Source organism: Callorhinus ursinus, unplaced genomic scaffold (genome assembly GCF_003265705.2).
Source record: "Callorhinus ursinus isolate GAN/ISIS: 27379988/994484 unplaced genomic scaffold, GSC_fseal_2.0 scaffold1, whole genome shotgun sequence".
Taxonomy (NCBI): Eukaryota; Metazoa; Chordata; class Mammalia; order Carnivora; family Otariidae; genus Callorhinus; species Callorhinus ursinus.
The window spans coordinates 88,340,323-88,353,398 of NW_027397063.1; the positions used below are offsets into that span (position 1 = coordinate 88,340,323).

At 34.4% G+C, this 13,076-nt stretch overlaps 1 long non-coding RNA gene and 1 pseudogene across 1 annotated transcript in view; one reads left to right on the plus strand and one right to left on the minus strand.

Moving 5' to 3' along the window:
- Positions 1 to 847, minus strand: part of LOC141371064 (dimethyladenosine transferase 2, mitochondrial pseudogene) — a 28,752-nt pseudogene extending 27,905 nt beyond the window's left edge.
- Positions 848 to 8,305: 7,458 nt separating this feature from the next.
- Positions 8,306 to 13,076, plus strand: part of LOC141370230 (uncharacterized) — a 91,725-nt gene continuing 86,954 nt past the window's right edge. Inside the window, exon 1 of the long non-coding RNA XR_012374119.1 lies at positions 8,306 to 8,413. This is a non-coding gene — a long non-coding RNA (uncharacterized lncRNA). The remainder of the gene's footprint in view (positions 8,414 to 13,076) is intronic.

Below are 13,076 nucleotides of genomic sequence, written 5' to 3' on the forward strand. Positions count from 1 at the left end.
TTATGACTATTCTTTTTTTTTTTTAAGATTTTTATTTATTTATTTGAAAGAGAATGAGAGAGAGAGAGAGCACATGAGAGGGGGAAGGGTTAGAGGGAGAAGCAGACTCCCTGCTGAGCAGGGAGCCTGATGTGGGACTCAATCCCGGGACTCCAGGATCATGACCTCAGCCAAAGGCAGTCACTTAACCAACTGAACCACCCAGGTGCCCCTATGACTATTCTTGAAAGGTAAACTTTTTGAATTTTAAAATAGTTTTAGATTTGCAGAAAAGTTGCAAAGAGTAAAGGAAAGGTTTCCCTTATACTCCATTCATAAATTTTCTAATTATTAACATCTTATATTAGTATGGTACATTTGTCACAACTAATGAGCTAATATTGAGACATTATTATTATTTTAAATATTTATTTATTTTAGAGAGAGAGAGAGAGAGAGAGTGCGATGGGGAGGGGCAGAAGGAGAAAGAGAGAGAGAATCTTGATCAGACTCCACTCTGATTGTGGAGCCTGACACTGGGCTCAATCCCAGGACCCTGAGATCATGACCTGAGGCGAGATCAAGAGTCAGACGCTTAACTGCTGAGCCACCCAGGTGCCTCTTGATACATTATTGAGTAGAGTTTATACTTCATTCAGATTTCCTTAGATTTACCTTCCTTTTTATGTTCCAGGATAACATCCAGGATGCTACATTGCATTTAATTGTCATGTTTCCTTTGGCTCCTGGAGACTGACTTTCCCCGACCTTCCTTGTCCTTGTTACAGATGATATTCACAGTTTTTAGGAGTACCAGCAGATATATTGTAGAAGGTCCCTCATTTGGGTTGTCTGATGCTTTTCCCATGATTACAATGGAGTTACACTTATTTATTTATTTTTTGAGGCAGATTAGAGAGGTTAAATGCCATTCTCATCATATCAAGAGCACATGCCATCAATATAACTTGTCATTGTTAATAGTAACTTTGATTACCTGGATGAGGGAATGACTGTCAGATTTCTCCACTGTAAAGTTATTCTTTCCTTCCTCTTTCCATAGGGTGCTCTTTTTTTAAAAAAATTTATTGTTATGTTAATCACCATACATTACATCATTAGTTTTTGATGTAGTGTTCCATGATTCATTGTTTGTGTGTAACACCCAGTGCTCCATGCAAAACGTGCCCTCCTCAATACCCATCACCAGGCTAACCCATCCTTCCACCTCCCTCCCCTCTAGAACCCTCAGTTTGTTTCTCAGAGTCTATCATCTCTCATGGTTCATCTCCCCCTCCGATTTCCCCCCCTTGATTCTTCCCCTCCTGCTATCTTCTTTTTTTTTTAAACAAATATTGTATTATTTGTTTCAGAGGTACAGATCTGTGATTCAACAGTCTTGCACAATTCACAGCGCTCACCATAGCACATACCCTCCCCATTGTCTATCACCCAGCCACCCCATCCCTCCCACCCCCACCACTCCAGCAACCCTCAGTTTGTTTCCTGAGATTAAGAATTCCTCATATCAGTGAGGTCATATGATACATGTCTTTCTCTGACTGACTTATTTTGCTCAGCATAATACCCTCCAGTTCCATCCACATCATTGCAAATGGCAAGATCTCATTCCTTTTGATGACTGCATAGGGTGCTCTTTGGAAGGAAGTTAGTAAGTGCAGGCTACATTTAAGGGTTGGGAGGTTTTGCTTCATCTCCTTTAGAGCTGATATTCTAGAACTTTTTCACTTTCATATAAATGTGAGAATAAAGTTGAAAATGTCTGCCAAAAATCTTCCAGAACACTGTGACTTCAACAGCGATTCCTTTGAATTTATAGGTAAATTTAGAAAATTGACCTCTCAGCTGTATTGAGTCTTCAGCTCAATGACAGCCACATCTTTCCATTTACTCTGGTCCTTTAAAATTTCTCTGATCAGTGTTTTATGATTTTAAAATAAAGAACTTATGGGGTGCCTGGGTGGCTCAGTCGTTAAGCGTCTGCCTTCAGCTCAGGTCATGATCTCAGGGTCCTGGGATCGAGCCCTGCATCGGACTCCCTGCTCGGCGGGAAGCCTGCTTCTCCCTCTCCCACTCCCCCTGCTTGTTTCTCTCTCTTGCTGTGTCTTTCTCTGTCAAATAAATAAAATCTTAAAAAAAAAGAACTTAAATATTTTTCTTTAAATTTACTTCTAAGTATCTTTTTTTCTATGCTACCTTTAATGTATTTTTCTAGTCTTTTCTACCTTTTAGGACCTACAGTACAACCCTGGGAAGATGTGTTAAAAATGGGTATCCTTACCCTTTTCCTGATATGACAAGACAATTATCATTATATCAAGATTTAATATATATCCGATAGGGTGATTCTCTTCAGTTGGTTGGGGAAGTTTCTTTCTATGTATAGAAATTTTTACTGAATGGGTGTAGAATTTTGACAGATCCTTTTTCTGTAATTATTGAGGTGACCATATGATGTTTCTTTTTTGTTCACTTGATATTGAATTACCTTGATTTTTAAATGTTGAACAAAACTCATTCCTGAATAACACCTACTGGTAATTAATGTATTCATATTTTAATTTTTAATATAGTCATATTTGATTTGATAATACTTTAAAGATTTTTATTTTTTCTGTCTATGCTTATGAATTATATTGGTTTATAATCTTTTCTTACAATATTTGGAAACAGTATTATGATGGCCTCAAAAAAATCAGTCTAGGAGTATTCCCTTACTCCATTAGATAATTAATGTTAACTCTTTTCTTTTTTCTAATACAAGCATTTAAAACTATTAATTTTCCTTTACTACTGTTATAGCAGCATCTCACAAATTTTGCTCTATTTTGTTTTCATTATCATTTCATTTAAATGATTTTTAAAATTTCCTTTGTGATTTCTTCTTTAATTCATGAATATCATTTTTAATGTATATTATTATTATATAACAAGTATTTAAATATTTGGACTTTATATTTTTCTTTTTATTTCTAATGTAAGATTTTTGTACTTATAAAATATGCTATTTCAATCCCATGGATTTTATTGTTTTATGCCCCAGAGTGTGGTCTATTGTGAACAATCCATGAATTTGAAAAGAATGTGTGATCTGCAGTTATCAGATAGAATATTTTATAATAATTAGTTAAAGTTGTTTTATAGTGTTATTTAAATCTTCTAAACATTTACTGAATTGAGGGTACTTGTTCTATCAATTACTGAGAATGGGGTGCTGCAATTTTCAAATATGATTATGTATTTGCTATTTCTTAATTTTGTTGCTTTTTGTTTCATACATTCTGAGACTCTATTAGTAGGTGCTTAAAAATGTAAAATTTTTAGCTCTTGGGGAATTTGCCCCTTTTATCATTATGGAATGATCTTTAGCTCTGGTAATCCAAATCATCTTGAGCTCCACCTTCCTGATACTAATATAGTCATATCAGTTTTCTTACACTTGGTATTTCCATGGCAATTTCCCTCCCTCTACACCTGGATTCTGTAAGATAATCTTTTTCACTTCAGCCTAAAGAATAACCACTAGCATTTTTCTGTGGGCAACATGTATTCACTTTCTTCATTTATCAGAAAATTGTTTCATGATTTTTCTTTTATTTTTGAAAAAAGACAGTTTCTGGAGATATAGAATTCTACATTTTTAGTTTTTTGTCTGTTTGTTTTGTTTTGTTTTACTTTAAAACTGTTTCATATTTTCCAGTTCTACTTTTTTGGGTTGCTTTTCTGTATGTGTCTTTCTTTTTCCCCTCTGACTACTTTTAATACTTTCTATCTTTACGTTTAGCAGTTTAGCTTTGCTGTTCTCCTATGCATGGTTTTCTCTGTTTTTATCTTGCTTGCAAGATGGATGTTGTCAGTGCTATTTGTTTATAGTTTGGAAAAACTTTGACTAATTTATGGTCTTTTACCTGCCCCTTTCTTGCTCTTACTTCCTTCTAGAACTCTGGAAATCAGACTGCTTGACACAGTCTTACAAGCCATTTAGGATCTCCTTATTGTTTTTCAATATATTTTTTTAATTTTACTTTTGTTTGGATATCTGTTGACTAAAATTCAAATTTGCTGATACTTTGTTTTATTGTATCCAGTCTACTCTCAATTATACCTAATGAATTTTGATTCTAGAAATTATTTTTTTCATTTCTAAGATTATTACCATAGCTCTCCTGAAATTGCCAATCTTTTTCTCATTATATAAATGTTCCTCTGTGGATTTTTAAAAGTATGTTTCATATTTATTTTAAAATTCTTATTTGCCATGCCCAACATTTGTGTAGCTCTCAATCTATTTCTTCTTCTTCTTCTTTTATTTTTTTTTAGAGGAGGGGTCTGGGGTAGAGGGAGAGGGAGAGAGAGAGAGAATCTTAAGCAGGCTCCATGCCCAACTCAGAGCCTGATGTGGGGTTCGGTCTCACAACCCTGAGATTATGACCTGAGTTGAAATCAAGAGTCTGTTGCTTAACTGACTGAGCCACCCAGGTGGCCCTGAATCTATTTCTAATTATTGATTCCTTTATTGTAACTGTGTCATTTTCTAGAAGTTACACATGTGTAGAAATTCTTTTTTTTTTAAAGATTTATTTATTTATTTGAGAGAGAGAGAGAGAGACTGTGAGTAGAGGCAGAGGCAAAGGGAGAAGGAGAGAATCCTTAAGCAGACTCCCCTGCTGAGCATTACATGGAGCTCAATCCCATCACCCTGAGATCATGACCAGCCAAGAGTTGGACGCTTAACTGAGCCACGCAGGTGCCCCAGGGATTCTTTTATTGTATATGAGTATCTAAAGATTCTGGGCTTCATTACTTTCCTCTGAAAAATGATGAGTTTTATTGTAACAGAAAATTAACGTATGAACAAATCACCTTGATCTTGTGGATGCTTAGTGTTAAGCTTTGGTAGTATTGTCCTAAAGATTAACACCATATCCCTTTTTTTTTTTTTTAATTTTTTATTGTTATGTTAATCACCATATATTACATCATTAGTTTTTGGTGCAGTGTTCCATGATTCATTGTTTGTTCATAACACCCAGTGCTCCATGCAGAACGTGCCCTCCTCAATACCCATCACCAGGGTAACACATCCCCCTCCCCCCCTCCCCTCTAGAACCCTCAGTTTGTTTTTCAGAGTCCATCATCTCTCATGGTTCGTCTCCCCCGATGACATACTCCCCTTTTCTTCCTCTCCTGTTATCTTCTTCTTTTTCTTTTTTCTTAAAATATGTTGCGTTATTTGTTTCAGAAGTACAGATCTGTGATTCAACAGTCTTGCACAATTCACAGCGCTCACCATAGCACATACCCTCCCCAATGTCTATCACCCAGCCACCCCATTCCTCCCACCCCCAACCACTCCAGTAACACTCAGTTTGTTTCCTGAGATTAAGAATTCCTCATATCAGTGAGGTCATGTGATACATGTCTTTCTCTGATTAACTTATTTCACTCAGCATAACACCCTCCAGTTCCATCCACGTCGTTGCAAATGGCAAGATCTCATTCCTTTTGATGGCTGCATCCCTTTGTTTTTGGATCAGGTATTCATCTTTCTAGCTTTTCATACAGCTGGCAAGAATCATAGTACAAACCTTGTCTCCTTTGCAGTGGTCAGCCGTTGAAATCTCCACTAAGCATTTAGCCTTCTAGCTCTTGTTTTCCTTCAGGGTCCTTGGAGACTTGCCCAGTAAAATGTACATCTCAGTGTCAGGATTTGAGGAGAGTTTATATGCACATGGGGCACTTTTCTCCATGACTTTCTTTTTACTGGGATTCGCACGCTTAAATCTAGCTTCTCTGGTAGTTGTCAGTTCTAGGTTCTAACTTTTCAAGCCAGCAAGTTCATGGTGTTTTGCTTCACATGATTCTAGGAAATATTTTCAGGAAAAAAAAATCTATTTAAGTGTTGATCTCACCTATTACAATTCCCTTTTTTTAAAATTTCTTTGCTTGTTTATTTTATAGTTCCCTCATGGATACAATATATAAGCCTTATGATAGAAAAATCTCTCTGATGGAAATGACCAACATTCTGTCACAGACTACTGTTGAACTAGTATTATTTAGCTCCATGCATTTTTTTCTTTTTCCTTTTTTCCAAATTCTTTGCACCATGTTTATATTATTCCTCTTAGCAAAATCTAATATTTAAAATAGCTATAATGACAGTCTAAACTTTATGCTAATTTTTATGAAATCTCCACTTCTGTTTATTCCCAGAATATATTTAATTCCTATACTTGATTTTTGAAAGTCAGGTATTTTCTTCTGCACATTCTGTCAATGGCTTCACTTAAGTGAACAAACGGGTTATACCTAAGTTTGATCTAGTGGAATAGTGGCCCATCAATACTGGTTATGTGGTTTCACTACAGACCTCCAATTTTGACAATTCTATCTTCTTTTTTATTTGAATATAGGTATGTTAGTTTTCTATTGTTGTGTAACAAATTACAATGATTTTAGTGGCTTCAATACAGTACATTCATTTTCTTACAGTTCTATAGGTCAGAAGTTTTGGCATGATATGGCTAGTTCTCAGCTCAGCATCTCAGAAAGCTAAAACTGAGGTATCAGCCAGATGTGTTCTCAGCAGCTCGGGATCTTTTGCCAAACTCATGGGGTTGTGAGAATTCAGTTCCTCATGGCTGCCATCCAGAGTTACTTTCAGTTCCTAGAGGCCACCTGCATTCCTTTCCATGTGGCTCCATTTCAAAGCCAACAGCATAGAATTTCTCTTACATAAAATCCCTTTCACACTTTGAGTCTCTGACTTCATTTCTGACCTCTAGACTCAGATTTAAAGAGTTCACGCGACTGAATTCAGTTATTCATGTACAAAAGACTAATCATGGGAACAAAATCCATCATACAGAGGGTGTGTACATCAGAGAATGGGAATTGGAAAGGCCATCTTAGAATTTTTGCCTACCTCAATAGGGTTAATAATGAAAATATTTTAACCATTAAGAGGTCAAAATATATATCAAAGTGGTCCAGGTCTATTATGTTTATTATTCTCTTGATGTTTATAGGCTGTCCCTTCTTTGGATCTCTACTGACAGGACTCCCTTCCCCAATTCTTACTGCTCTGGCCATGTCAACTCTAGGGGTCTGACTTCTTAATTCAGTAAGTTTTTGGCTGTCTGCTTCAGCTCTACTTTTCACAACCATCTGGGATGTAGCCCCAAGGAAAAAACTGTATACATGTGGATCTCATCCAGTGTGTTTTCCATCTTTCAAGGGTTAAATCCCTTTAGTTTCTGCCAGCTTTTGTTAACTCTCCAGGGCCTTAAAACAGTTTAAGACATATTTTCTCAATGTTACCATTATTTATGGCTGGACAGGTAGTACGATACAGGCTATTTTGCTATTCTCAGAAGCTGGAATTTACAGAGTGGCATTTTTATTAATTACATATTCCTCTACCTCCTTGTACCCTTAAAAAAGTAGTGCCCACATTTTAAAAATAAATAATATGATCTGCTTTCTTCTTAAAAAACTTACTGTTGTAATAGATACTATAGCTTCGATACTTTATACAAAATGTAGGGATGACCAAATGATTTTTGTTTGCTTTTTGTGCTTTTGCCCTGCAGAGCCACTGCTCAGGAGCTTGTCAGCCACATAATCATAGCTTACACTGAGAGATATAGAGAATGAACCCCTTTTTGTATCTCTTCCAAAGAAGAGACTTAATTTCTGTTTTAAGTCTTGTTCCACAGAATCACTGATTTCTACATAGGTTCTTCTGGAGCTCTACATCTAATTGATCAAATTCATGTGATATGTATTTAACTCCTTTTAAAACAGTAGTAAGTACAATACAAATATATATCTAATTTTAGGACATCAAAACCAAAACATATTAAATCTTCTCATAAATTTGTTTTTCTTCAGAATTTAGAATAAAGATTATCACATTGTCATTGCTCAATTGAACTTATGCAAGGTGAAACTTTAGCAATACTGTTAGCACATAAAATTCTTTAGGTGAATTACTTTTTCTTTGATGTTATAAAAACAAAACAAAATAGAAATAAATTTCATATCACAGTTAATGTTACATAGCGATTCTTATGCATAATCTTTAATTTGGCAATTTGTTTTAATCAAAAAATTTTTAAATCTTAATTGAGTTTAATTTAAAGAAATGTGAAGCGTATAGAAAACATACTATTAAATATCATATTGTCCATTTTATTCATTAGGTTGTACTTGAGAAATAGGATTCTATTAACAAAAAGTGGAGGCAGAAAGCTGTGAGTCTATATCAACCCACCAAGAATCTGTCCTTCTTTTGTTTTGCAGGCACTTATATCACCCCCTTTTTGGTAGGTTGATGAACATATGTCATTGTGTGATAATCCCTGTCCTGAGCATGAAGAAATACATGTTCTTCACCCATCTTTGATCAGTGAGTAAACCTCGTCCATTCTAGTTTTGGAATAGTTCTCAAATCCGAGGCTCTTACCAATTCTGCCTGCTATTGACTTAATTTATCTTTTAAATGAAAAGATTACAGTAGTCTAGTTACTTTTCTCTGATGTCAGTCTTACCCTCTCAACCCTACAATTCCTTTTAAAGCATTCTTCAAATGGTTGATAACTCTTTAAAAAATTCCCTTCTTAATTTTTAGATTAAAGATTCTACATCAGTTTTTAAAAAGTTTTTCTTCTTAACTTCTAGGCCAATGTCTCGTGCACATTTATCCTAGTAAAATTCCTAACATGTAATAGGTCCTCAATGAACATAAGCTGCTGAAACACTTTAATTCTCATTCACTGCTTCAATAGATGTCCCTCCATCAACTGGCCACCTCTCAAGCCTTATCATTCCTGTCCATCTCTTATATCCTTTGATCCAGGACTACTTATAATTTCCCACACATAATATAAGTCTCGGGAATATTTCCAATTATTATTTTCATCGCTATAAATAATAGTAACATTAGTTTAAACACATTTGGGACTGCTTATGTTAAATACAACTTAAATTGGTTCATTAAATCATTTTAGTTACTTAGTTGGAAAACTACTCTGTAAAAAGAAAATAATGCATAAAGTGATTTTTAATGGATTTTTAATAGATTAAGAATTTGTAAGCCTTGTAGTTTAACTCTTTTTTTATTTTAATTAGAATGTCAATTGAAAAATGTCAGATTTGGCTGAAAAACGCAATATATTTTGGGTAATGCACTTTCAAATCTTAATTATCTAACTTCATGTCACTTTTCAAAATTTCAAAGGGTTCTAGTAGATATTTGGACATTGAGATAAAGAAAACAATATGTGGTTTGATTTACAATTATACTATTGATCAATGTTTATCAAATGTCTATTGAATGTATTTGCAATACCAGGAATCATAAGTTAACAGAAAAGACAAAATATTTTTTCTCTACCTTCAGAGAAGTTAAAAATCAAAGTAGGGATAAGACATAGATGTATAGAAACTGTCTGAGAAGGCATGAATAAAGAAATAGCACTTTGGGGTGTCTGGATGGTGCAATCATTTAAGCAACCCACTCTTGGTTTTGGCTCAGGTCATGATCTCAGGGTTGTGAGCCCCACATTGGGCTCCGCACTCAGCTTAAGACTCGCCATCTGTCCCCCCTTCTCTCTCTTTGTCTCTCTCAAATGAATAAGTAAATTAAAAAAAAATAGCTACACTTTATTTATGTACAAGGGATCTAGGTTTAAAAATAGATCAGATAAAGACTTAATTGAGTGAGGTGAGTTTTGAATGTTTGTAATGGGTGGTAGGCCTCAAATTGGTGAAGAAAGGAAAATGTCGATCTTTTCCTCAGGGTGTCATTTTATACCGTGGAGCTTAGTGTAAGATAGATCTCATATAGGCTCGGTCTGACCAGTTATCAAATAAGTTGAAAATAATTCTTAACAGGTAGTTTATAGCAGCCAAAGCATATCCTCTCATCAAATGGAATCAAATGGAAACAGGATGAGTTCTGGGCTGTGAACAGGGCCCCATCTGTCTGTTTTTCAATCATGCCCCAAATCAGATTGAACCAACGTGTACTGATTTGAGGTTTTCTTAGGCAATAAGACTCTTTTAACACCTAATTTAGAGTCTATGATTTCCTGAGGCAGCCTGGGAAGCTTTCTTAGGTTAGATTTTTTGTGTGTGAAACCACAAACTACCTTCCAAGACAATACCAAAGTTGTACTTACTTGCATTTATTCTGACAGCCTCTAGCCTTTTTACCTCAGTCCATGGTGGTAACTTGTACTTCATTGAATTCTCTCTGTTGCATTTTAATTTTATGATTTTTATTTTATGGGCACAAGGAGGTAGAAATATGGACAGAAATAGCTGGGAGAATAGCCAATACATGCCTCCACTAAAATAAAGAGCTATCTTGATTCTTTAGAGACCTTCTTCGCTACCTTAATTTAAATGGATACTCTAGAATCAAACAGCACTTTTAACTCTCAGGACTATATTCTGAAGTATGACAGAAACAGTTGTCAGCCAGAAATCGTGAGGATAAAAAAGAGTTTCAAGTCACATTTTCCTTGTAAAGAAATATTAGCTAACATCTTTTTCAATATGACTGACTAGATATTCTTAATGATTCTGCTAACAAAAATAAATAAATATTGAGTAAAACTTGAAAAGACGTTGCTGAGCTAGTATGGTAGTAGGGAATCTGCAGAGAACCATTGGACAGGGAAATAAGTAAAGTAAATGAAAATGAGGAAAGTTGAGTTTCAAAACCTGCTTCTGTCCTGAAGGTTTCTTCTGTTTTCTGAGATTGTATTTCTGTGCTTAGAAGTCCGCTTTAATTCCTGAGATCCACTTTGATGGCTGCTTGAAGAAGAGGTAATAAAGCCTAGGACTTCCCCAAGGGAAAGTATAATATAAAACCACTGCAAAAAGCTGTGGCCTTCATCATTTATATTTTGCTGTAAGGCAGGGGTACTAAATAACTGAAATTTAACACATGATCATTTAAAACCATAACTTGGCCCACCTAGAGATTTCTGTTTTGAATTCATACTATCTAAAGAGTTTAAAATCCCACTGAGAAAACTTATTTTTAAAAATAAATTTAAATGAAGAATTTATTTTATTCACTTTGGAAGTGAATAAAGAGCGTTGAAAATACCTCTCTGGATGCCCTGCAAAAGCAAACAAAAGTCTTCTCTGGGGGAATTCAACTTTAATGCAGTTCTCCTATAATTTTCATAGCCAAAGATCCAAGGAACAGTTGTCAAAAAATACAGATTACACCAAAGGGAAAAAATAAAAGCCAGAAGAAATGATAGAAAATGGATTCAAATTTTGGAATTATTAGACACAGGGTATAAGATAATTTTAAGGACATAGCATAAACATTGTTTGAAGAAATGAAAAGGGACGATTGAAGTGTAATGAATAAACAAAAGATCATAAATGATGATGAAGTAGATTTAAGAAATACTGAATAGAAATTCTAGGAATAAAAACATAATAATTAAAATTTGAAACTAAAATAGAAGGACTAAGTAGCAGATTATGTACAGTGAAACAGAAAAAAATAGTGATCTGAATATCTATATATAAAGAATATTCTAATTATTAAAGAATATTAAATATTAAATAATTATTTCAATTCTGAATAATGTATAGGACTAGGAAAAGAGAGAAAATATGAAATTAAGGGAGAATCTACCAAACTTTCTAGCAGGAGAAAATAAAAAGACTTGGAAAGATTTAGGATTTAAAGAGAAAATGACTGTTGATTTTCCAGAATTAAAGAAAGTCATCAATCCCTAGACCTTGGGAACCCAATAGATTCCAAACAGAATAAAGAAACATAATCCACACCAAGCTCTATGGTATTGAAACTTCAAAATATTAAAAAACAAAACAAAAGAACCAACAAAAGAAAAAGAAAACGTATGTGTGTGAAAGACAGAGAGAAAGAAAAGATATCCAAAGAATAGCAGTTAGATTGACAAACTTTTTAATAGTAAACATTGAAGCCCTGAGACCTGAGAATAATATCATTCATGTTTTCAGGGAATATAAACTATAATTCCCTATGCAAAAGCATGGCGTATAAGGAGAGAAGGTGAATGACATTTTTAGCAAACAAAACCAGAGTTTACTCCTAATTTGCCCTATATAAAGATCTAAAAGTCTGAAGGAAAATTATCCCAAATTGAAGATCAGAGATTCAAGAAGGTAGCATGTGGATGATATTTTTTAAAAAATGGTTAAGTGAAACAAACACTGACTGTAAAATGCAGTAGTAATATTGAATTTATTTACCTAACACTTCTGTGGCAATATCCCAGGCATAGTCTGAGCACTCTATAAATATTAGTAAAATTGAATCATTCTATCAGTCTTTTGAAGAATGTACTATTATTATCCATGGTACAAATAAAAAAATGGAGAAATAGAGATGTTAATGAATGGCACAATGTCCCACAGCAAATATACAGGAGGGCCAGTGTTTCAATATAGCCATCCGTCTCCAGCATCTGCACTCTTGAGCACTATTCTTGGGGTTTCTCTAATTTGTGGAGGCAAAAAAGCTCAAAAAATAATTTTAAACTCTTAACAACAGTAGCCACAATTGTGATAATATCCTTATATTCAGATCTACATAATCCTGTTGGAATTCTTTAAAGGAGAAAAGACATTACAGTTTAATTTACATAATGTCTGTAAATTAAAAACCACCATTCCCTAACCATAGCATGACCATAATGCATTTTCTTGTCAAATATTATCAGCAGTGGTTCTCAAGTCTCTTTAGAAATTTACTCAAGATGAAGAACAATAAAGCATGGTCATTTAAAATTAAAAAAATATCTTTTATAATATTCCATTTAAAATCAAGCCAGACATTTGTAAGAGATACCTTAAATGATGATATATCCAGTTTCTAAACTGAGTCCCTATTTACTGAGTCCCTGATTACATACAGATATTATGCTTTCTCATAAAATTAAAACAAATGACCATCATTCCTTTTTCACAGACAAAGAGATAGAACCTGCTTTAGTTGATTTATTTGGTTTGACAGCACATGGTTTACCAGTGGGAGGAGAAAATTTTGATCCCAT